Genomic DNA, 26,067 nt, shown 5'->3' on the forward strand with positions numbered 1-26,067 from the left:
TTTATGAGGCAGTTGCTAGACTGGTGGATGGTTGATCCAGTCAAGATAATCTATTAAAGGACCTGAACTTCCATCCAGAACTCAAAATTACCTTTATGCAAAGTTTAAACAATGACTAGCTCTTCTTTTTTAATAATTTGAACCAGGTCTTGCAATTCCTCTTAGAAACGGAAGAGGTGTGGGTGCACTGAACCTCAGAAAGGCACCACTTCCTCCAGCTGCTCTACTTCTTTTGTGCACCTGTGCAGTGTCACTGGATGCCTGCAACAGACCTTTGGTGCTACAAGGAGTGGTACCACCTGCGCAGGTGACTGCTTGCTCTAGATAACAAAAGCACTGGACTTCAGGGAAGTTTGCAGAGCCCCAAAGCTGACGGATGAAAACCGAATGAAAATAGGGTTCTGTGCAACAAGTAACACATTTGGGAGATGTCTGGTATGCAGACAGATAGCCAGCACGACTGAATCATCAGCAATTTATTTGTGCCAGCAACAAGGGAAGGGTGCAAGGATCCTCTGGGAAAATAAGCTATGGAGGGAAAGAGCTGCCTGTCCAGATATCAGAGCCCATACTCTGGCCGTGATATGTAATAGGTATGAGACAAGCTTCAAGGGCTAAAGACATGGAAGGAGTTAGAGATCTCAGTTGTGTTTCCAGATAATGTATAGCCTGTGCCTGTCAAAGCTACTGCTGATAAGGGGATTCTACAGAAAGTAATTAAAACTCAAGCCCCTGGTATTTATTTAAAGGGGAAACTCTTGGGACTTGATGGGATTTTGTTGAAATGGACCAGGAAGCTGATTCTTAACGTGCTACGGAAAAGCTCAGAGAATTAAATCTAAAAAGAGAGGCCAAGCAAGTTTCACGCTGCCCTCACACAATCAGTAACGCTGCAGAAGCTGTTAAGGTCTCTGTTACATGCTGAAAATGCAGGATAAATCAAGCAAAAAAACCCTCTTGGTGACACAGGAAAAATTTGTTCCTAGAGAAAAGCGTAGATCTGTGTATGTTGACTTGGAAGGAAACCTGCGCCGTTATTTTGGACTACAGTTCTCTTTTCCCTGAACTGAGGAAACAGTTACTGGAAAACAGATAGATCTAAACAGACAGCCTTGCATATTAAGTACATTTTTGCTAGATGCTGGCTGGCTGAGAAACTAATTTCTGACAATAGACTATAGTTTAGTAGGCATTATCTTAAACAGTTTGCAGTGAAGTGTGGGTTCAGCAATATAACCCTACTGCCTGTTAAGTCTCATCCGGGGGGTGGTGGAAAATTATGCCCAAGCAATAGAGTACTTATTGATGGGGTTTGCAGACTCCAAGCCTGATATATTGCTGGCTCTTTCAATTATGGAACGGCACCAATGAAGCATGGATTGTTATCTGCTGACATCTTGTACAGCAGAAAAATGAAAAGCAGGAATTCCTCTGTCAGAGTCACTTGGGACATGAAGAAGTATAAAGGAACAGATGAGGCAAAACAAAAAAAAAAAAAAATCAGCATGGCTTAGGTCCCAAGAGCTGCCATCACTTTATAGTTTTCCATAGAGTCCCAGCACTGGGAAACAACAGTTTTAAAGAGGAGTGGTGTCACATGAAGTTTGCCACAGTTGTATAGTTTTTGTCCCCTCTGGCAGACTTAGGAAGAGTGTTAGGTGATGCTGTCGCCAGATCCCAGGTGGGAAGAGGAGAGGTCAATGGTGCGAACTGCCAGAACAAGTGGCCTCTCGGCTGCTCCCTGACAGTCCTAACGCTGGTGTTAGGAGGGCAAGCGCAAAGCCAAGCAACAGCCCGGCACATGTCGAAAGCTAATCGACAAGTGTTACATGAGTGATTTCTTCTTGAGTGCTTCTGCCATTGAATTTTGGAATGGAAGAGGATGTTGGAACCTGTGCCCCTAAGGGCTGAGCATCCTAAGCAATGGGTGGCCACAATGCTTAGGATATCACAGCATAATCTCATTTGGATACAGGCACAGAAGAAAAAAAACCTTTGCAAGAGCTCTTCAAGCATTGAGAATATGCTGAACTTCCTGGGAAAGGCTCTTTCGAAGGAGAGTGCCTGTAGGAAAGTGAGACATCACAGATCCAGCTCGACTCCAAGCTGGGAAATTTTTCATTTTGTTCCTGTTACACCCTAATACTTCATTCTAATGAAGTACACCCTAATATTTCATTGTAAACATCAACTTCCAGGAAAAAGACCCAAGCAAATGGTCTAGCTAAGTAAGGCCCCAGTCATGGAGGGATTTAGGTGCACATTCATCTTAAGGTCCATAATAACCCTTTTAAACCTATGAGACAAGCCATGCTTCAGGTCATAGCAAGATTCCGGCTTTTCTTTTGAATCATTCTTCCAGTTTACTCTGAAATTAAAGAAATCTCATGAGAGATTGTTTTTAGGAGATAGCCAGCTAATCTGAGAATGATCTGAATATAATCTATGCAATTACTGTAATTTCAGAAAGTTCATTTGAAAGAAGCCACTGGACTACAGCTTCCTGACACCTTAATTAATAGTTAAATATATTGTTGCATGTGTGTGCACAACCGTTCTTGATACTTGCAAGAAACATCCCTGTGTGGCACTGCTAGAGGTGGCAGTTCTGCCTTGATGCCTTCTTGACAAAAGAAGCTGCTTTTTCTTGTGGAGACAATAGTCCAAACTACCCTTTCCAGGAGAAAGTCATGGCATAATCAGCTACAGATATGGGAAGGGAAAGGCAGTGATTTTTGTAAGACATCAGGGGTGGGGTCTCTGGGCCCTGCGACTTACTTTGCCACTGGGTAACTGTTCCTCCATCATTCTGCTGTTTGATCTCACCTCTCCTCGGCTTATTCATCTGCAAGATTCACTTAGTTATATTAGTCAACTTCACGGAGATGTCTTGAAGCTTAATTAAGGTCTGGAAAGCCCGTCAAGAGCCGCTGGCAGAATGCTCTGAAGAAGTGGTTGATATGAGACATGGACATGAGGAAGGAAAATAGATCACGATGGGTTTGGGCATACAGAATAGAGTAGAACGGAGCTATCGATTCACTGTGACTGTCACGGACTGCGTTTTCAGGGTACTGCCAGGAACTGTGGGGAAATCCCAAGCGTGCTGATGAGTTACCAGCATAAACATTCATTTTCCTGTTTTATGGTATGTAAGCGTGTATTACCCTCATTTCTGTTTCCATATAGCTAATTTTGAGAGGGGAATGTATACACCAGCAATGCGTGTGGAAATGCAACAAACACAGCTTCGTTTTTTCCTGACTCTTAGCAAAATCGGCCCATGTGTGAAAGTTGGTCTGGGCACCTGTGGCCGGTTGCTGTCAGCTCTCGTTTCACCCCCGGGAGGATTTTTGCCTGACGCACCCCAAGGGGTGAATTGACATTCATCGCTCCTCCAGGGGAAGAAACATATGGAGGCTCCACCGGGACAAACTCCGTGATCTGAATTGCCAATCAGTGCATGTCTGAGCCTCAGCTGGGAAAACCTTGCCGCTAACAAGCCTTCATGCTCCCCCAGTTCTCGTTGCAATCTGTCAGCTGCTAAATACGGTTTCAGCAGCGCTCGAGCCGGTGAGCAACCTACGGCACCAGCTTATTACGGAGAGGTGGTAGCCTCTGCATATTTTAGGTGCAGACAGTTCCCATTATAAAGAACTACTAGGTCTTCCTTATAACTTGGTAAAACTGGATGGCCTTAAAAATGAAATATTTAGTTGGAGAGTAAAAGAGAAAGCTTTCTGCTTAGCTTGAGGAAAATTTCTCAGATAGTTGCATTTAGGGCATTTAAATATATCACTCTCTTGAAGCTCTGAATTTTGTCTATTTGTTTATGCTCCTTTTGCTGGGAAATGGCATGCTATTGTTTCCTTCTAGTTTCCACAGAGCTTGAAATTGCTGGCTATGCAGGAAGAAATTAGTTTGTAATTAAAGCCAAGTTAATAACAATTCCCATGGAGTCTACTTGGTCCTATTGCTTGGAGCGAGACACTTTGCCTTCGCCGTTGCTGTGAGCGTGGTCAGGCACTGCTGCCCAGCCGGCGGGCGTACGGGCAGGGAGATGTCGGAGGGATGGTTATCACGCCGCGGTAACCGCTCGGCACACGTGCAGGCAGGACTTAATGTCTTTCAAGCCCTTATGCCCCACCAATTAGAGATGATGGCATTATATCAAAACAAGATGACAAGTAATGGAGCAGTTTTCAACCTGCAGCCAGCAGATTATTTTTGAGAGGTTCAGAAAAGGTAACGGAGGAAAGAAAGATTTAGGCTTAAACTTGCCACGTGCAAGTCTGTGTCTTTACCAGAGATTTTGTTTTTTGTTTTTTTTTATGGGAAGTTAAAATTGGAAAATGCTTGCAAACTCATTCATTGGAACGTGCTGCCTTGTTGGTGTGGACAGAGGTTGTGTGCCACTGATGTCTGCCACCGTGGCAAGGACTGAGGGGCTGTGGTCCCCGTGGTGCAGGTGTTGCGTGTGCTGTGCATTGCCTCTTGCGTTGCCCTGTCTCTGAGACTCTGTATGGCCCCACGTGCCGTACATCTGTGTGCACCACAGCACATGGAGGAGCCCGTACGCGGGGTACGCTGTACACTGCATCCCTACAGCAGTTCCGTCGTGTGTCCCACCAGATCAGAAAGGGCTGAGCTGCCTCAACTGCAGCAGCAGGGTGTTAGCCGGCTCCTGCCTCTGAGATTTTGGGCTCCATAGTCCAAAATGGAAGATGGTGAGAAGGCGATGCAAGAAGGTGATTGCCTGAGACCGTATGCTGTCATTGCCCGTGTCAGAAATTAAATTCAAGACTCTCAGCTCTTCCCATAGTGTCCAAGGGGCAGGGCTCTCTGTGTGCAGTCAAACTCCTTGAGCTAGTTAACTGCTGTTTGAAGGAATACGAGTGGAATGGGGGTTTGGGTTTGTATAGTCGGAAACACCCTGAGCACTTGCTAAAGGGAGTGCCTTGACTTTTCAGTGTGACTTGATCACATTTTTGAGGCCGATTTTAATTCCCCTTTTACACTTAAAAATCTTTGTGCTTTCAGATGTTGAGAATGAAGTCATGAGGGCAGCTGGAAGGTTTTCTGAATGTTTTGACTGAACACCTTGTTTCTCAAGGAAACAAGCCTTATACAGGCATGTTTCTCATGCATGCCTGCATGTTTCTCTTACAAACTTCAAAATCTGTTGGCCATTTCCTAGGCAACTTGGCACTTAGGTGATGGACGTCAAATATACGAATTCCCTGTGTAGAGGTGACCAGCAAACTGCCTTCCCAGTGTGCAGATACCATGGGCACAGTTTAAGTACCTGAGTTTAATGGCGGGGAGGAAGAGGGGTGTATGTGTCTAGTCTGAGGTCTGGACGACAAAAAAAAAAAAAAAGGTAAAAATCTCAGCAGAAATCCCACTTTCACAAGTGACCTCAGTACTTGGCCAGAATCGCATGGGGCTTGGTTCCAGCTCTGATGTAAGCATTTAATCTCATCCTGGAATTGGCGTATATTAGGCACATGAAGTAGCATTACACACTTGCATGCTTTTGCATATCGGGGCCTGAAAGCTCGTGTCTAAGTGGTATTTAGTTTCCCGAGTGTCTAAGTCACTCTTTGAGAATGGGATGTGGGCTTATAAATCTGAATATAAATTATGATACTGAAGGCTTTCACCCAGCTCCTGCCATACCCTAAAGGCACCCAGCTCCACAGATGTCTTTGTCTTAAAGCTTCCCAGAGCTGCCTGCCCAGCTGTGCTGAAGGGCTGGGTGTTACCAGGAGCAAAGCATGCCCCCGCTAGCACCCGGAGCATGGGCATCTCCATACCAGGTGTGAAGGTGTTCCACTGGAGAGCTTTTCCTTTTTCACAGAATCATGAAACAGCTGAGGTTTGAAGGGACCTCTGGAGGTCACTGGTCTTGTCATTCTGACCTGGCATAGCTTTGTTCTTCATTTGGAGGAACGGAGTGTTTGCCCACCCCAGAAGAGCTTGCAGCCAGCCTGTGGAGATGGGTTTGGCCCACCCTTGAGCTGGATCTGTGCCTGGATGAGCCCTCAGAGCATCAAAAGAGGCTCTGGGCTGGGTTGCAAAACAAAACCAGATTGCTCTGGTCGCTCTGTTCTGTGGAAGGAAAGGCACAGGGCTCTGTCACCATCATCTATTCCCTTTAACAGCCCGGTTGCCATACCTGAAGGATTGTCTGCCAAAATGGGGAGAAAGACCAAAAGACACTGGACAGAAATGAAAACTTGGGAAATTCCCCAAATGGTTAAAACAAACTCTCTGACAGAAAAAAAAAAAAAAAAAAAAAAAAAAAGTGAATCGCCTTTTGAAAGGTTGCAATTACGCTGGATAGGATCCATCTCACCTGACTTGCGAGATGGTGCCTGGGTCTCGGCATCCGCACTGAACACTCAGACCTCATTTACCATCAATGGAGAGAAATGGGCACCTCCAGCAGGCAATTGCTCTCATCTTGAGGTGGTTGCCTAAAATAGGTCAGACAAATCACTCCAATTTCTCTCCACTTATGCATTTAAGAGACTAACGCAAGTATAGACACTTGCCTTGTGGACCTCTGACATCAGGTGAGATGAATCCTTCCTGAAGTGACAACAAATCCTGTCCTCTCAAAGCAAGGAAGGGATGACTGGGGACGTCCCAAATCCCGCACTGACGGCGTAATGAGTCAATCTGTAGGAAAAAGTGAATATTTCACTGGAACACATCAACCTTAGCTCTGACTACTTGGAGGATTTGGGAACATTTGAAAGGGTGATTAGGATTAATCCATTTACCTGAGTAAGTCACTCTGAGAGCCTTAGCTGTAAAACAATATTAGTTATCAGCATCCTCCTGCGATGATGTGGTGTTCTGTGAGTTCTGAAAAAGGAGATTTTCCTCTGAAACAGCCTCTTCACACTTTCCCTGAGTGAAGTATTTTGCTACTCAGATTTGTGATTTAATAATCATAAATAATAGAGCCCTTAGTGCTATATTTTTAAATGACTGAATGGTGAGAATCTACTTTAAGAAATTGTATGAATGCCTATCACTTGTGTGCATATAAATGTATTCAATTAGCACTCAAATCTTGAGTTATCTCCTGATGGAAGGCAAAACCTTTTGAATTCAGTCCCATGCAAGAAATACTGTGTCATTTAACTCACAAAAGGATGCCATGCACTTAACAGATAATGACTGAAGAGGATTTTGCTGTATTGCCTGCTCAGCTGCTTGTGAGGACAAAGAAAATAATTCCACTTTTAGGATCCTATGGGGTAATGAGGAAACCCTCTCTGCACTGATCTCAAATAACACTGAGTAGGGGAAAGGAAATAGCCCAATAGGCTAAACTGGCTGCAATTTCATTGTCATGGTCTTCCATGTACTTTCCATGTTTTGTCTGTGATGCTAAGCCAGTGGCTAACCTGTCTCTGAACCTGCCACCAGCACACAGAGATTACTCACCCTGGATACTGCACTTCAGCAAATGCAGAATTAGCCCTGGCTAAGTAATCTTGTTAGCGTGATTCAGTGTTAAATGGATCTCGATTAAATGGGCCTTTATATTGTCCCAGCTGGAGATGATAAGCCTCCACAAGGAAATGGCAGGAGACCGAAGGAAATTGCTTTACTTCAGACTGGGACATTTAACCCCATAAAACACTTTCTGCTCCCCCTCTGCCTTTACTTCTTCTCCCTTGCATGGCACCATTTACTTTTGCCCTTGGTGGCTGTAGGGGACAGGAGGGACCCAGGGCAAGGGCTGGAGCATCTCTCCGTGCCACCCATCTGCCAGGATGAGAGCTGGGTGATGGAGATGCATGTGCAAGAGCAGGATGGTTCTGATGGGCAAGGTGGTGATGGTGGTCTCCCTCTGTGGTTCTTTCACGAGACTAGCAATTCCTTCGTTAGCACAGCGGTTTTTCGCAAACTCTCACTTTAGATGTTGGTGCTGGGGTGCCTGAGCATCCAAGGGTCGGCACAACTAGTGCCGCCAATAGTTTATTAAGCACCAAACACCACCAGGGGAGAATCTTCAGTCTCATCTTAAAAGAAATAGATAGCTTAAATGTGCCACTGGGACTTCTTGGGAATGGCTTGGGGTTTATCTGTGTGAGATAGAAATCAGCACGATGCATTGGTGTATCAGAACCTGACACTTCATTTCTCCTCCCTATTAGATTTGGCAGCGTGTGCACAGTCTGGGTAAGAGGGAAGTGGCATTAAAATCCCCAAGGGACTTCAAATGCAGAGTCAAACCACGGGGCACTGGTGTGACAGGGATGGAGCGCTGGGATTCTGCAGTACCAAAGTTTCCTTCGCTGCAGTGGGAACCAGCTTTGCCCTCCGAGGGCTCCTGCTGGTCTGAAGCAAGGACTAGGCGAGATGCTGTGGTGCAGGTGAAAGCAGGCAAGATGAGAAGGAAAAAAAATTCCGATAAAGCACCTCATCTATGGCCCGTGCTAATGGTCATTATTAGTCACAGGCTTCCTAGGACAGACAACAAGTAGACATCAAACTGTCTTACCCCCACATCAGCATATGCTTTCCTCCTGCCTCTGCTCTTGTCCTGCTCTGTATTGTCTAATAAATTTTCTCTATCCATGTCTGACGTAACTTCAAAATATGGATTATCTCCACAGAGTCAGAGACCCTAACAGGACACATGGAAAACCTCTGCTCTGTAGCAAGTCAGATGGTCTGATATCTTTTTTCCAGATCTTTGACAGAAATATGGTAAACATGCAATTACTTGAATTTTTCCATAAATTTTGCATTTGAGGTGGATTTACATGCTTGTGATATTTTCCAGACATGAATCCCAGCCCTGCAAAAGCAGCCAGTTTGAGAATGGCTGCAGACGGGCAAGAAATGATATAATCTATTAGAGATTTCCTTCATTATCCCTCTAATCAAGGGTTCTATCAGTCTCCTTTGATGCACTGCTGGAAAAAAAGATCTTCAAGTAAACTGATGCTGGAGATAATTAATTAACTTGCCATCCTCCTGCCTTACAGACAGAGACAGTATAAGAAAGAAGAAGTGTCCTTTACAATTACTGATCTGCGGTTTTCCATCCTAGTGCTGACAGCTTGTAGGACATGAAGTGGAAAAGCATTTTACCAAACTTTCAGGCTTTGACCATCAATTCCTTCACTTGAGAATATTTTCTCCTGCTTGTATTTCTCATGCTGTTGGATAACACTCCTGATGGTGAAAAATGGATTTAATACTTGAACAGTTATAGTTGTATGTAGTCTAGCCTGGTAATATTATCTTCTCTATGCTTTCCTTACAGCAAATACCCTCACCTCTGCTATCCTCAGATTATTGTACATGAAATCCACTTTTACTAGGATAGAATAGAAAATTGAGACTAAGAACTGGGTCAGTGGAATAGTATTGATGATGCAGGCTGCTATAGGCATTCCCCAAAATTTTTCGTAGGAGCTTGGCAGTAGGAGTAGGGAAAAATTTCTGTCCTGGGAACCCAGTTTTTTCATGCGAACTTCTCTTTTCGAATATCTGTGGAATCTCAAGTCCTGTAAAGACATGGTTTCCCTTTCTAATGATTTAAAGTATAAGATTTAAGTTTCTCTGTCATCTCAGACCTAACCTGGGATAGCAGGAGGAGGTCTGCAATCCAGTTTACCAACCTCAGACGACTTCTTTTACAAATTATGTCCTTTTTGCTTAGGATTTCCTGTGTTTCCTGCTCTTTAAATCCTTGAAATAACTTTTCTAACTCTAAACTAGTCTAACTCTCCTTAAATTTCCCATTTTTGATACTGCCTGAGCAGCTAGATGGGAGAGTGTGGCTGAGTGGGCAGACTGACAGTTTTAAACACGGTGCCACTTGACACTGCTCAGAGCTGATCCAAAACACCGTCAGCAAAACACTGACAACAGCCTTTTTCCAGTGGAAATTTCCCCAGCGATATCAAGTGGTAAAGCAGAGGGAAGAAGTACATAAAATAGGCAAGACTGAGTTTAGAAATTTTTCTAGCAAAATCAGGGATTTTGCTCATTGTCGATAGCCAGCAGCGTGTACGTGCAGGGTAGATTTACGACAAAGCAAAACTTCTTTAATTTGGTTCAGGTTTGGTCACCAGAGGCTTGTATGTAAATCAATTAATACTCGTAGGAGATATTAAAGACTAAAGAAGCCAAGGATGGTATTGCTAATGCAGCAGAAACTTGTACTTTTCTTTCTGGAAAAACACCTTTTTCATTGCAATGCAGCAGCGTGACAGCCCGAGCCTTCTCATGTAAACACTTTAACAAAAAAGGAAGACCAAGAAGTGCCAGCATGCATCACACCACATTGCTCATTCATGTTTTTTAATGCATCTCTTCCTCTTCCATGTTGTGATGGGCACTGTAAGCTCCTGGAGAGGTAGCACAGTGCTGCAGACGGTAAATAACATTGGATGGTATCATAGTGCTTCACTTCCAACACTGAGGGATCTTTTCTTGTCCTCCAGAGTGGATGAAAAACTTTAACTTGTGGATGTGTCCTCCCAGTGCTTTATCTGCATTTTTCAAAGTTATTACTAAATTAATGCTTTTGTGAATTGTTTGTAGCCCTAGTTGGCTCCTGACGAGGTTAGGGCGAGGGTTGAACACTCCGAAAGCCAAGCTGTGCTGGCAGGCTTTCAAGGACCTGCAGACACCTTGTGTGGGGTTATTTCTGGGTGGAAAAAGTGCAGTTCCTCAGAACCACACTGCCAGGGGAGGCAACCGCACATCCCTGTTCAAAACCCCGCTCCCGCCAAAGGCTCACTAACATTTACTTGTTTGAAAACAACTCTGCCAAGGTCAAGGAATGAATCAATACAGGAGCAAATGTTTGAAGAATATTTTTTAGTGATTTGCTTAACTAGGCAGATTTCTTACCATCTACCCGTGGTTTTAGAGCAGTTACAGTGGGTGCTGTTGCAGAACAGTCTCAGTAGTTGTCTATGGTCAGCAGCAGACGAGTCAGCTCTCAGTAGCTGAAGATTGGGGTGGTTTGCTCGTTGGAAAGTCCTCTTCCATGGGCACACCATGTATCAGCTCTTGTCACCGATCTACCTCCCCAGTGCTGCTGGGTGACAGCTGTCTGGAAACGAGGACCAAAGGGGACAGATGCTTTTTGGTAAAAGTGGTCACCTTCAGAAACTCAGAAAACCTTCCCCTTATTGACTGTCTTTCTGGGAAAATAGGGAATGTTTTCATCTTCAAGGTGTCTGCTTGCAACCTTTAACAATTTGAAATTGCCAGTTATAAAAGGAACTCTCATGCAAACAATAAATCCTCGTCTTGGCCTATAAGTACTGAAAAGCTCCTAATGAATGTCCTTTCTCACACACTCCTTGTACACAGAACACTTTAAAAAAAAAAAAAATCTGCTAATTAATTTTAAGCCTCTTTGTGGCAAAGCCTAAGAACCGGATTTACCAAGAGACCAGGGGGTCCATCTGGTGCAAGAAGCTCGCTCCCATGCCAAGGTATTTGTTTCATGGAGGGCTTTAGGCATAGATATTTCTCATTGGCAGCAGTGTCAGTTGTACTAACCACTGGCCTATTTCTCAATGTGTTGAGGGGATGGAGAAAAGGGTCCTCAGCCAGAAGCTGGAGTGGCTTTTCCCGGACTGCTCCCATGCGTGGGACGTGCACAATGGCTTCTTCCCACAGGATCACTCCCAAATAATGGGAACAAATCTGATAGTAGTGCTAGGTTTTAGAAGTGGGGCAAATAAAGCATAGTGTGAGCCCAATGAAGCTTTTGCATGTTTTATTGTCCAGGTTCCCTAGAAACTCCTTTAAGTAAAGACAATTAGGTGGAGCATCGCTTTATATCACCATAAACTCTACTAAGTATGTCTGCACTGCGCAGACGTTCACTAGAAGTCTCTGTGGCTGAGGGGACATACAAGCAGGCTCCTAACACCTCTGTCCTTCCACAGCCAAACCAGGTTTGGCCAGGAATTGCAGAAGCTTGATAACGAAACTCACGGTTTTTACACTGCAACAAATTCAGACATAGGAACTTCATGGTGACAAAGGAGATGGATGCAGGTCACTCTGCTCCTAAAGCAAAGGCACTTATTTTTCAAACTAAAGGAAATTCAGTCAAGCAAAATAGCATCTACAATGCACAAGGCAAGGCTTGCCCGTGGCAGAGTGCAGTGGCACACATGTGCTTTTTGCATCTCCCCTTTTGCAAAAGCTGTTCTGTGTCTTTCGTCATCTTGATCACCCTTCCTCACACAGTTTCTAACTCTCATCCATCTTTTTTTCAGGAGCACATTATATCCACGTTAATGAAAATTTGCTTGAATTCCCCAAAAGATTTGGATTGACTTTGGGTTGGAGAGAGGCAGGGAAAGCAATAACGCCAAAAAAGAGTCCTACTAATTTTATGAATCTGTTCCTCTGTCCTAATTAGCAATACGCTTGCTCATGGAGAGAGAAGAGTGTGATGAATGGGAAAAAAAAATAAACTGGGTGGAGAGAATTATGCAAGTTTTTAAGTGTGTGTCACACGCAATGCAGAGTAATGAAAGTAAACACAAAATGCATCTTTTCTCCCCATGTAGAAGTGTCCCATCCTTTCTAACCGAACTGCCGTTTGACAAGCATTTGTTCTTTGGTTTTTTCTGTCTTTCAGCAAAGGATAAACCATCAGATAAGCCCTCACCAGAAGACAGCCTTTGAAGGAGTCAAGAGCAGGTAGGGATTTTGCTTCAGACCATATCCATGAGAAATATTTCCTTGTGTGTTTGATGATGAGCTGTGCAACCGTGCCGGACCTGATTGGGAGGAGATGGGCTGGCCTGGCATGGTCATGGCTCCACCAAAACCAAGCGCAAAGCAGACCTCTCAGCCTACCCCAATCCTGGCATGAAGTCTCATGCATGGGGCTGGCTGAGGGCTAGCAGAGCAGCTTACATGCACGTATCCGAGTGACTCGGGTCATATCCGAGTGACCACCTGTGACCAGTTCAGCACCGTGCTGCCCACCTGGCATACGAGGTGGTGGTGAGACCAGGGCAGTGTGTGACCTCCAGTGCTGGTCACAAGACTGACGCGAGAGAGATGGAGATATAAATAGAGTTGAACTGAGCTACTGAGATTTTCTTTGCCTACCCTTTTTGCATGCTTTTAATGAACATACTGCGCAGGGAAATACACTCCATCCCACATTTGTGTGCATAAAAATAATGCAGCTGTAAACAATGTAGTATTATCTGCTTCCACGTGGTCACCTTGAAGGGTTAAGCTTAAACACCTGGATTAGGAGAAATCAGATGTTGTGCCATGTGCCCTTCAAATGGTTATTTCAAAAGTTTGCAATCTTGACAAGGCTTTCTTGCAAAGACAATATGAAATAATTTTCATTACGTGCCCAAAACAGTCTGTAGAAGCATTGAAATTGTTAAAAATCTAGACATGCTGCTAAAATTCAGCTGATTATGCTATATTTTGCTTGAATTTTTAATTCCTCTCCTGATATCTTTCCTTGGTTAGTGGTCAAGTCTAACTTTACATTAAAGCTCAGCCCTGTGAGACACAGCTTGTGGCTGATTGCATCTGATGCGGGAGAAAAGGGCTTTTACTGGAATCTTGCTTTTAATTTTTGTGCATAAATTAGGACAAATTAAGGCTGTGTGGGCCATGCAGCTGGTCACGGCTTGACCATGACGTGATGGCGAGTGAGCACCACACTAAATAGTGCTGAGTGGCGATAAAGGGCCTGGTGGCTTGGCTGGCAAACCATACCCATATGAACTGAGGACATCTTTTGGGAAAAGCTATGGTAGTTCACAGTGGGCATGGAAATAGGCTAAAAAGACCAGAGTCATTGGTTGCCTGGATTTCAGAGATGGTTAAAACTTCACTGCCTGAGCTTTTCTTTCTAAAACAAAGTTATGAGAACAAAAATCAGTCGTATACTGGGCTTGCATAATGCAGATGCTAACTTGCTCTACCCATATTCCAAGTCATCCAGAAATGATGCAAACATGCTTTGGGCAACGCTGAGCTAATCAGCTGGTGGAAAGACAGAGTATTTTAGCTTCAGGTAGGTGCCAGGTTATCACGTCCTTGCTTCTTCAGGACGTGGGGAAAGCAAGCACATGTCTGCCTGTGAAGTGCTTTGCCAGCAGTCCTGGGGTGACGGACAGGGGATTGGTGGCTCTGCAGAGCAAACAAGGCTGCAGGTCCATCTTGGGGAGCGCAGCTGGAGAGCAGCAACTTGCCTCTTCCTCTCAACATCATGAGCTGTATTCCTCTGGGTTTTGAGTCAGAAATCTTGCTGTGCTGGACTGGATTGCTCTGTTGGATTTTCATGTCCGTGCATTACTGAAGACACAATCCTGTGTTTCATTAGCTGGAGACTTGTTCGGTAACTTACCATCAGTAAGGGCTGAAGTTGTGCTCTTCTCAGTGAGACATACCTATGAGTGCCAGCCCCTGGCTGAAGGGCAGACCAGTTGCCAATGTTTGCACTTACATGTGTGTGCCATTGCTTGGCAGATTGAGTGGTAGGTGCAGTTGTAGTCACTTGATATAACTGAAAGGAAACGCAGGTTCCTCTTTCTTAATATAATCCTAGGAGCTTTGTGCTGCTGGGCACCCTCTTGGTTACAGGAGCCGATATTGGGGCTGCCAGAGCTGAAGCCTGGGGGAGCAGCGCAGACCTTTCTGAAGGGCTGGGTGGCACAAGGGACACTTGCACAGACAGTGTCATTTTGGGGCATGTTTTGAGGCGTCCATTTATGTATTGTTGTCGGGGCAGAATTGGCAACAGGTCATTTGAGGGCAGCTGTCCACAGGGATAGCCAGATTGCCTTGGCTGTCTTTAAAGGGTTTATCCCAAGAGGCAGCTGTCCCATTTGAAATCCAGTCAACAGCCAGGTAGGATCCCATATTTCCCTGCCATACCCAGGCACTCACTGGCCCTGACCCAAAGCCTGCTGAAACGTTTGCATCGGCTATCGGGGATGTCGCTGCGTTTCGGACAGGCTGGTGCTCGGCTCTGCTCGGTGTCCACCCACCTCCTCCCCACCCAGGCAGGAGCCAGGAGCAGGGTGTGAATCTCCAGATTTCCTTCCAGGAGGGCAGGGCTGAGCTCTCGAGAGCTCTTCCTCCTGCAACAGATTAGAATATGCTGAACTATGAAGACTTGTCTTAATTAATGCTTTAAATAAGGTTACAGCTAGAGCTAGGGAAATAATCAATAGTGAATCATCTACTCGGCAAATTCAGCTCTTTTCTGTGGGTGAGTTATCTGTAAACAGCTTGCAGTTTTCTCCATTCATTCATTATTTAGAATTATTTCCCAAATAATTCCTTCGAATTGCTTTTGGTCCGCAGCTTGTTTGCAAGCAACGTGTTGAAAGCATCTGATACTCGCTAGTCAAGCTGTGATCATTAGTTTTTGGTGGGACGAGCAGGTTATATGGCCTCCTGCTGGGTCCCTGAGCAGAGCAGCCCAGCTCTTATCGTCCTCTTTAATGAATTCAGAATAGCTTTGGGCGAATGTTCCCCGCTCCTCATGCAGCATCCCTGCTCGCTGCCAACAGCCTCGTTAGTTAAGTCCTTCACTGGGAGACTCGTCAGGGTGTAAGGGCTGCAGCACAGATTTGGACTCTATCTCTTCTGGGTTTTTCCTGAACCTGTCCCCATATGCTCCATTGGCTTTATCAGTAGCAAGAGCTTTAAAATAAGCAAGTCTTAGTGGCCGCTGGTGTTTTCACTGTAATGAGCCTGCTTGGGCCACCCGTGAGACAGCGATAAAAATGCCAGAGGCTGTCTGGCACCCTGTTCAGCCCAGCCTTGCCCTTACAGCCCCGGTTAAACCTTGCCAGTGCCCAAGTCCACAGTGGACTGGTCTCTGCAGCCGAAGACCAACCCTCATTTACACGTGTCACTGTGTCCAAAGTGGCTGCAACCCTGGAAGAAAATCACCAGTAATTCCAGGGCTCTCACCATGTCCCTGGCTTGCAATGTGCCTTCCCCTGTTATAATCACTGCACCATCGCAGCTCCAACAAGGCTGTGGCAGTTTTGATGATTAAAAGGATTTCTGCTTGATAAGAACTGGAGTGAAACTCATTTCAGGTAGCAGCCAAGCAGCTGCTGGATGGTACACAGTTTCATTTACTGCTGACATGAACTGGATTGTTTTAAGCAGAGGACATAAATAGGCTCTGACATAAATCAAAGAAAACACCAGCTGCGGGTCAGGCACACTCTGGGGATTCGCTTCTGTGTATCTGCTAAGAAACCAGACAGGAGGAGCCTGCTACTCTCCCATATCGCGCAGGCAGGGTTTCTCTGGGCTGCAGTAGGAAGGATTGGCCCGCGCTGGGGGATTTTGACAGGTCCTTTTCCCTTCCAGCTTGGTTATAGCCCCCTGTAAGGCAGATCTTAGGATGTGGCTGCAAAAGATGAGCACTGGCAATTGGACCGAGGTATCTCCTGGCAGCGTCATGCCGGGAAGCAGCCGGTGCTGGCCCGGGAGCCCAACCATCTTCTCTGGGAGCGAATGAGAGTCTTGATTGTCTGATAACTGAATTGAGGGGAAATTGTCATCTGTTGCCCCATGGGACATGCCTGTCACCATCCCCGGGGTTGTCACTAGGAAGGGTCCTTCACCCCTCCATGGTGAGGGGAGCCTCTTCCCACTGCCAGGACCAATGGCTTGCTGGAGCTGGGCATCACCTCTCCTGAGGATGGTGATGCAGAGAATTTGGGAAGATAACAGGGGGGTTTTTCACTGTATAGAGTGACATAGCCTAGAAGTAGATAGAGATCACTCAAGCTATCCTTTCTGCGGAAGAAAGACAGAAGGAGGAGAAAGGAGTGCCACCTAAGAACTGACAAATCCTGACCTCAGTGGAAAGATGAGCCGAGCACAAAAAGCCATCGAGCACCGGAACGGTGCTGCCTGCAGTCCGGGAAGCATCCCCACAGCCAGCGATGGTGTCCCGGGGCTGCAAACCCAGTCTGCTTGGTGCAGCAAATGCTCCTGGCTTGCTGCTTTGGTCCCGTCACAACTGAGACTCAGGCAAAATAGAAGCAGCCCCCTTGACCTGCCTCTTCCCTGCTCCAAGTCCCCGCAGCAGCTGTGCTTCCCCACCCTGGTGCTGTATGAGCAGGGGGAGAGGGTTGGTTTGTTTTTTTTTTCTCTCCTTAAGTCAAAATCAATGATGATGACAGAGTTATAAGGTGAACGATGGGAAAGGAGAAGAAAGCACCCCGTGTCAAATTTGATGCAGGAGACAGTTAGAGGAACCTATTACTAGTTCTGTTGCCTTAGGGTATGTTGGTGGGTACATAGGAGAGTGTAATGTCAGCGAAACAGGAGAGCAGTCTCTTTCCCCTTGAACCCTTATCATTAATGTGGAAGGCATACATTGTCAGCTATTAGTCTGGAGGGGAGGGAGAATAGCACACGAGATGTCTTAGTTTGGAAATGGAGTCTGACTCATCGTCGTCTGGTGTGTGAAGGATGGAGGGTTATTGTAACTGTTGTTGTTGTTGTTGCTGTGATTATTATGAGTATTATAGCATTTGGGAGAAGATGGGCCTCTGAGGGCTCTGCTGCCTGTCACTGCAGCTTTTGATGAGTAAAGACTGAAAAGCACGGTGTGGTGAATGTTCTGGGTTATTTGAGCCTGATGCAAAGTGTGATGGTGGCGTCCAAGACAGGGATGCTTTGTGTGACCAAGGAGGGAACAGGTCCGTGTCCCCACCCAGAAGTTGTACTGGGCTCTGCCAAGGGGACACGGGTTGTTGTGGGAGAGACTTTGCAAGAGAAATTAAATTAAAATGTAAGAAACTGCTCTTAATTATTCCTACTGCTGCTGTAATCATTGGTGGAGAATGAGTCGTTGCACCCTGTGACACAGGAAGATCTGCAGGCACAGATTTGGGGTCTGAAGTTTGCATGACTCCCTCCCTGGAAATGAGCCTGAGGATGGCATCAGTCCATCAGCTTTACACCTCAGCAGCAGCTTTTGTCCAAAGACACCAACTATTTTGTGCAACCTCAGATGAACCCATTTTCAAGAAGGCCAGTGACGATGGTTGCTGTAGATGCAGGTAGTGTGTTGCTCTCCGGCACTTCGGCTCCCTGTCTCTGACTTACCCACTCGATACAGTTTCCCTCATTTAGGAAATGTAAATAATTCCTTGGGCTCCGTTAATCCCAAGATTACATGGGTAATTCCTGTTTGCATTAATGGGAGGATCTCTCTCAAATTCTCTGCATGTGAATGAGCATCACACGGGCTCGCACACCGAGCCCGAGCAAGTCGCTGGCGCAGACAGCTCCCCTCCTCCAGCGCCGGCTGCGTTCAGTGGAGGATCTGAAAGGAAACGCAAAATTAGATCTTTTGCCTCGGGACGTTCATTTTTTTGGAGGCACGTTGCAAGTGATGTCTATTATTAACTCCGGCCGTTAGTCCCTTCCTTCTCTATCTGGCTTTGCCATTGTGGTTTTCAGAGTCGTCTCACAGGTGCTGCTGCAGCAGCACGGGGAGATGGAGAATGTGGTCCTCCTCCATGAGGTGTGAGAAAAATGGGTTACGAGCAAGTAAAACAAACCCATCCTCTCTGTGCCTTTTCCTGCTGGCATATGGCACGTACGGACTCCCCCAAATCCCAGATTTTGATAGTTCCTGGGATGGCCATTCAGGGATGCTGCAATACCCCAAGCCTTTTGCTCCCACACCCTGTCTGGATGGGAGAAGACAAGGGTGTCTGCGCCTCCCCTGACCCCATCTGCGGCTCCCCTCGAGCCCAAATCCAAAGGCCAGGGGAAATGCCGAAAGCTGCCCGCAATGCCGGGGTCGCCGGGCAGCGGCGAGGGCAGAGCGGAGGACTCGGCTCGCTGGATCGCGCCTCCTTGCTGTTGTTCGCGACTGAATCTCCCGCTGCTGCTCACAGGGGAAAATAATTAATTAAGCCAATTAATGAAGATAAATTGGAGTAGCAGCTTTGGAAAAATACCATCGGTCAACAGCAAGCCGTTCCCCGGGGCGGGCTGGGGAGGCTGCGGTCTCCCGGCGGGGCCGCGGCAGGACTGAGCGTTCTCCTCCCGCCGGCGGTGGCTGCGCGGCACCGCTCGCCTTTCCTCGCCACGGCCTCGCCGAGGTGCCGCCGGCTGCGAGAGTCACCCCCGTGGTGACAGCCTGGGGTTGTGGCCAGGAGCCCTAGGTAGGGATGCCGTTGTGTTAGGAGCTGGGTGTGTTTAAGGTAATAACAAAATAAAACGGGGGGGGGGGGGGGGGGGGGGGAGAAAAATCCCTAAATAATCCCTAAAATACCCCCAAAACTGTCACGCATCAGTCAGTGCTCCCAGTACAGTCCCTTTAGCTCGGCACTGAGTCAGGCCAGCACGTGAGCATGGCGGGGATGCTGCGAAGGCGGCGTCAGACCTCCAGCCTCGGGGGCTGTCACTCAGCTCCTTCATTAGGAGGGAAAAAAAGTGCTTGAGAGCCTTCGTTTCCCACAGTGATTTTATTTCAAAGCTCTTGCAATTCAGGGTACAGAGGGTACGAGGTTCGCTTTTGCATGTGGGCTGCTGAATGAAAAAAAATGTTCTTAATTTTGGGAATGATTTGGTAGTTGTAAGAAGTGAGAATCTAATTGGGCTTGGGGGGATCTGGGGATGTTCTTGGGACTGGGGTGAGAGGAAGGTGGAAGAGCCAGAAAAACCTTTATGCCGATGCAAAAACTGTGTGTCGTCAGTATCCACTGCAATAAAAAAAGCAGTTAGCTAAGCAGCAAGATTGGTTTTCTTGTATTATTCCACAAACATAGGGCTGATATTTATTTCATTAGAGTAAACCTTTCTGTAGCTGGTAAATGAATTCCAAGAAGTGAGAGGAACCCCAGGATCAGGGACTTTACTTCATTTGGGATTGTGTGCAGCTAATATTCTGGTTAAATAAATATATTTTACTAATTGGATTACTCAGTGTAATATACTGCTGGATTTCCAACATGATGCTAATAAATTGTGTGAAGAACTTAATCATGTTAGCTTCCAAAAAGCTTGTAAGAGATGAAATTAAAAAATAAGTAGAAGTTGACATCTATTGCATTTCACAGTGTCTTCATTTTCCTCATCCTTCTTAGAGTTCTCCTTACCATAGCGTGGCTGATGTGGATTTTTTTTTTTAATCTGCCTGTGATTAGGGAGGACACAGCATTAGAATAGGTCCTGTGGGATGGTGGTACCCGGCTTGTGTTTGTCTCTTCTTCTTATGTCAATTCGTATCAAGGTAGAGGGAGTGAGACCTTAACATCATCTTCTGGAGGCAAAGGTGCCGTGGTGTATTTTCTTGGATGCATGCAGAGGGTAATGAGGCTGGAGAGAAGGCGGAGCACCCGGTGCTCCTGAAAGTCAGAAAGGCTGATGCTGAGGATGCACAGCGAGCCTGTGATGGGGTCTGGCCCTGGGGGAGACGGACGTAGCCCCGGCTGGGTACTTCACCCAGCACGTCCCACGGGTCGGTGCAGTTGGTACGAGCGCCTGCTTGGCGCAGGGGAGGTGTTTAATGGCAGCGTGGGACAGGGCGTGCTGTGCATCCGAGTTCCTCCGCCTCAGCAAAATGATGGAGCATGCATTGCTGCCACCGTAATTCATCATTGCTGAAACACCGCTTCCTTCACACCACTACTCAATTCACCTGCATGATTCCACCAGAAAGAGAAAATGGAAGAAATCCTTTTCTTTCTTTTTTTTTTTTTCTTCTTTGATAGACATATACAGTGAGAGCACGAATGGCTCTCCCTCTCCAGGAATCGGTGACAAATGGTCTGTTAAAAACAGATAACTTGTAGCCCCATCAATAGAATAACACCATGGGTTATATAGAGAGCTCAAGATGTATTATTTAAGCCGCAGCTAGCTGTCAATAGGGTCTGCTCTTTACTGAGAAATAAATGCCAGGCAAAGGGAGTTTTGTGGCTTGAGCCAAAGGGCCAGGGAGCCTGCTAATTGATGAAGTCTGCTCCGAGTATCTGCCAAGAAGTACAGCCTGCTTGCCTGTTACCCAGGTCAAATGCAGTGCTCTAACACCCACGGCATTATCTTGGGGTAAGGATGCTTGCTCCTAACTCAAATTATACCCCAGCTTCTTCCCCGATGGGTTCCCTCTGCTGCGTAAGGACCTGTCGCAGCCTCCCTGTGCAATACAAGGTTTGCTGTGATACCAGTTCCCGTCGGGCTCGGTACCAGCACCTCCATATGATGGAAATAATAATGTGTGTGTGTTTGCCTTTGCAAATAGCTCACCAAAATGACGCTCCAGCACTAGGAGCTAAGGGGTTAAAGTAACCCTTCATTTGCTCACGAGCTGCCTATTTGGACTCCCCTAAATTTTTTGGATGTATTTGATGCATCAAATGGTGATAATTGTTGTATCAAAGGGGCGCATGGGGGAATAATTTGCCTTTCTGAAGTGCTGCGAGATCTTCAGATGAAACGCTCGGCTGCTGTGGTTGGCACTAAAAAGAAGGAGTTGCCAATTCTTGTTACAGAGCTGGTTCACCACAAAGGTTTAGACATGTGGCTTGGTGCATGCATTTTGGTAACCAGAAGTCCTCCCCCCAATGTGATGCACAAGGTGTAAGTGAAGGCAGACTCTGAATGGGTGATTTCCACGGAGATAGCAATTCTCATGCGAAGGCAGAAGCCAGCGTACAAGCCAGCTCCTGTTCCCAGCTGCATTTCAGAGAGTAAAACCCAAAACACCCAGATCAAGCAAAGTGTCTGAGAGCAGCAGGGACTCAGAAATCTGAAAAGCAAAGTCCAGCCTGGCATCTGTAGTCGGCGCTTATGGACTCCGAGCCCTTGGCTGAGCAGCACTGTATACAAAGCAACAAAATCTCTGCTCTGCTGTGCCTCCCCTCTCCCCCTCCCGTTTATAGCTGCTCCTGATCAAAGTTTCCTTATTATTTTAATTCCCCGTTTAAAAGAAGTATTGTCTGCATGAGGCCTCACCCTGCATTTATTTATATTTTTGCTCACAGCGGGATTTAAAAACAACAAACCAGCCCCTGAAATGGCAGCAGCTTCCCCATAACCTGAACCTCATTGAAATACTAATAACTAGGTTTTGATGCAGCTTTGTGGGTATTAATGCAAATGTTTTTCTGACTCTCCAGGTTTAATAGCAACAGCTTATACAACTCTAATTAGCATAACAAAATTCAGTGATGAGGAGTAAAATGCTTGTCTTGTTTGATGTTTCCTGGTAATTAGCAAGAATAATGATTTATGCAGCGTTCCTGGTTCTCAGCTCACAAAAGATGGCAGAGAGCACTCTCAGCAGTTAAGTCCGGCCTTGTGGGGAGGACGGAGCTGATGGAAAATACATGTGCCTCTGCGTGCCCTGAGACCTAGGCACGCTCACGCAGTGTGTGCATTACCATATACCCAAGCACAGATGCAGCCCAAGGGCTCAGGGAGGTTCCCCTGCCCATGTTCGTGTGTGTTGGTCCACGCAGAGTTGTATGATTAGGTGTCACGTGGGCACGTGTGTTCTCCCCAGGTCCTAAATGGCTGCCTTGCCTTCTGGATCGGGCTGGGCAGCAATGGTGCGGAGCCAGGGCATGGCTTTTGGTTTAGAGATTGCATCTGTGTGTGTTTGAGATGCTAAGTTTTCCCTTCTGCACGCAGCTGGGATGGTTTCCTTCTCTTATGGCAAATATTGGAGACAGGGACCCCCTGAAGCAGGTCTGCTGTGGAGGCAGGAGGTTTCTACCCTGCGGTACCCTGTCAGTGCCAGCATTCGCATGATGAGAAGGCAAAGCTGCTGCTGCTGTTGCACAGCCCACGTTTGCTCATCCTGGCAGCAGTGTGCCGCATTCATCCCAAAAGAAACCTTTTCCATGTCTTTGGCTAGATGTTTGACCTGAGGCTTTGTAAAACAGAGCGATGTGACTTGTGTGCTCTGTTTTGGGCCAGGAGGAGTTAAAGGTCAAAAGAAAAGAGGCTGTTGCTGGTGTGGCAGACACTGGCATTTCCCAGGTTGCAGCCGTGTCTGCTCAGCCCATTTGCAGACAAAGGGCTCTGTATCGCCTTTAATATTTCTCCCCGGCTATGAACCCTTCTCTTTGGGTCCACGGGGAACGGGAGGCTCTGCCCGGCCAAGAAGCCCCCTTCGTCCCCCCTTTGCATAAGAGGGGAAGGATTAAAAGCCGCTGCTGCCTTCACCTCTGCGGTGCAGCCCCAGTGGTACCCGCAGTGCTCCATCGCCTGCCACGGGAGAGCTGCTGGGGACAGTCTGTGCTGTGAACCTCTGGGGAATGCTCTCGGCAGTCCCGCTCCTCGCCCGTGCCATTAAATGTGTTATGAGTTATGGTCTTCCCATCAGGCCGGGCACTTGAAGCCCTTGCATTAGCCACAGACTGTTATCTTTGTCTCCTGCTAGCTCCTGCCCGATCCCCCAACACCATCCTCTCCTTACAAAAGCTTTCATTGTATTAACAGCCGTAAAGTAAACCATCCAGGGCAGTAAATTTTGAACTAGTAAAAAGAAACCCTCCTTTTATGTGGTATGTAGTTGGCTTTATGGAGGGCAGTGCTGAAGGCACTTATTGAGATAAACGTTTGGGCTGAGTTTTTAAAAGGACTAAATAATGTTGGCCATTTGTGGGTATGTTAGATGACAAAATTAGGAGAGAAGCTAAACTACCTGCTACTCAGATTCAGATGAATTTCTGTGGCAATCTGGAAGCAATCTCTGACTGTGCACGCAGCTCCCCGGGCAGGGACTTGGCCAGCACAGCAGAGAGGAGAGCCGCCGTGTTTCTTAAGTACCAGAGCTTGGATGCAGCAGCAGACATGTCGGTAGCCTGATCCAATACAGCAAATCCTTTGTTTCCTTGCTAAGAAAGCTAATTTTGCAAAGCAAAAGACTGAATGATGTATAATCTGTGAGTGCCTCTAGTCTGTGGCGCTCCTGGGAGAGAGAAATTGTCATCTGAGGAATAGGACAGATGCAACCAGGGCTGCTCAATTGTATTTCCTCCTTCCCTCCACCCTCCCAGTGTTTCTGAAATGGCTCCTACCATGAGACACCCCGAGACAAGATGCATTCATTCATATTAATAACATTTGAGTATCTGCATGGGTAAGGTGGCTCAGAGAGAGGCATTCATGATGAGAAGAATAATTTGGTCCAGCCAGTCTTTGCAAACCACTCTGGGGAAAAGCTTTCCCACCCTGAGTGCAGTGGGAAGCTTTCACCGTGCTGTTCACATAAGAAAGCACAAGCTGATCTGACAAGCTGCGAATGCCAGCGTGGAAATGTCCCCTCCGTCTCCTCGCTGCTCACACCGGAGGCAGTGTGAGGGCCTGACCCCCCACCGGCTGCTGGGGACATGTGGGGACTCTTAGGGACATCTGGGGTCACGCTTTTCCGAGCGATGCAAAAATCACTGGGTGGCAATTGTTCCCCCCGAACCCGGGGCCGTGCTGCCCAGCACTGGGGTGCTCCAGCCCCCCATCTTGCAGCCAGCTAGGGACGAGGTTCCCTGTCCCAGCAGGTGGTCACAAGGCACTGAGCCCCCATCGCCTCCCATAGCATTTTCCAGTGTCTCCCACCGAGGAAATTCCTCCAGAGTGAGATCATGCCCTCCTCTCCAAGGGAGGTCAGATCTGCTGGGGAGCTAGCGATGGGGGAGAGGTCCTGCCTGCAGCCTCTGAACTCCCACTCACCCAACTCCCGCCAGGTGTAATAGCATCCCTGCCCTTTTTATAGTGATACTTATTTATCAGCAAAGATTCAGCACACAGAGGTGGCGAACTGCATTGCTGCTTATCCTGTCTCAGTGGTTGGTTTGGTGTTTTTTCGTGTTTGTGCCTTGCTAAAGGATAACATCATCCTTCGGTGAGCGCAGCCCCTGTCCTTGTACACAAGCCATGCTCAAGGTGAGGCATCGCAGAGATGCTTAAAGTAGAGTCTAACCTGATGCAATGAGCCTTACGCTGGATCTCGCCACATGAATGTTTGTTTCATGCAGGGGTTTTATTTGCTGTAGAAATAATTAAATTTTGATACAATGCCTTTATGATCTTGTGCTTGGCTTGTTAGTGCAGAATGGAACCCCGAATCGCAGCTACTGCCCAGGTTAATCAGGAGAGCTCAGTACTGACAGGATAAGGACCCTGAGAGGCAGATGGGCAGAGCACGGTGTGGCCAAACAGTGAATAGTCATGCAAACATGGGTAGATATGTGACTGCATATTGGAAAAATTCCCCTTGCCATTGTGTGTCAGCCAGCAGACAATGGCACATATACAGTTTAGTGCCACTTTCTGTGGGGTTTCCAGAGGGTCACACAATCTGCTGCAAAATATATTGTGAATCTTGTTGCTCCTCCAAATTTCAGCCAAGACATCCACCCTTCCAGCAGTTGCAAGGCAAGGTTGCGGTCTGGCTCATAGCATGGGCGTTCATGGGTATCAGCAAGTCTGGAGGACTATGCGAGTTATGGATGCAGCTATAAAAGGTTATGGCAAGCCATGTGGGCTTCAGAAGGTGTGTAGGGTCTGAGTTGGTGGCAAAGGTTGGACTGGATTTTGATCTGAAATGACTCACCTGGTGCTTGGAGCTCTTTCATGGACTAAGCTGACCCTTTGGAACGGATTTGTGTGCTTTAAACACAGCTCTCAGAAAAGTAAAAGTCTAGTCTGTGGACTCATCTAAGCTTTTCTGCAGGCCATCTCCAAGGTGGTCATCCTTGAATGGGATGAGATTTCTCTGCAGATGGCAGCTGGTCAACCAGCTACTGACTTCTTACTGCTAACCACTGCCAGGTACCACAGATGAGCCCCACTGGTGTGTATAGAGCCACTGGTGGGACCCACCTGTGGCCAGAGGGTGCCAAAGGGGCTCCTCAAGGAGACTGTAGAGAGGGGTTTTGCAGGTAACTGGGTTTCCAGCACGGCTGCAGCAAGAAGCCCAGCATCAGCTCCAGCGCAAGGTGACAGACGGAGAAAAGGTGGAGGGAGGAGAGCCCTGAGCAGGTGCTGCTGTAAAACATTTCCATCCCTTTCTGCTTC

The 26,067-nt window shown here is 46.9% G+C and overlaps 1 long non-coding RNA gene across 2 annotated transcripts in view; it reads left to right on the forward strand.

Moving 5' to 3' along the window:
• Window positions 1-12,712, forward strand: part of LOC115341803 — a 121,691-nt gene extending 108,979 nt beyond the window's left edge. For both annotated transcript variants that reach the window (XR_003923526.1, XR_003923527.1), the window contains exon 4: window positions 12,650-12,712. This is a non-coding gene — a long non-coding RNA (uncharacterized LOC115341803). The remainder of the gene's footprint in view (window positions 1-12,649) is intronic.
• Window positions 12,713-26,067: the final 13,355 nt, after the last annotated feature.

This window comes from Aquila chrysaetos, chromosome 5, assembly GCF_900496995.4.
Source record: "Aquila chrysaetos chrysaetos chromosome 5, bAquChr1.4, whole genome shotgun sequence".
In the NCBI taxonomy this organism is placed as follows: Eukaryota; Metazoa; Chordata; class Aves; order Accipitriformes; family Accipitridae; genus Aquila; species Aquila chrysaetos.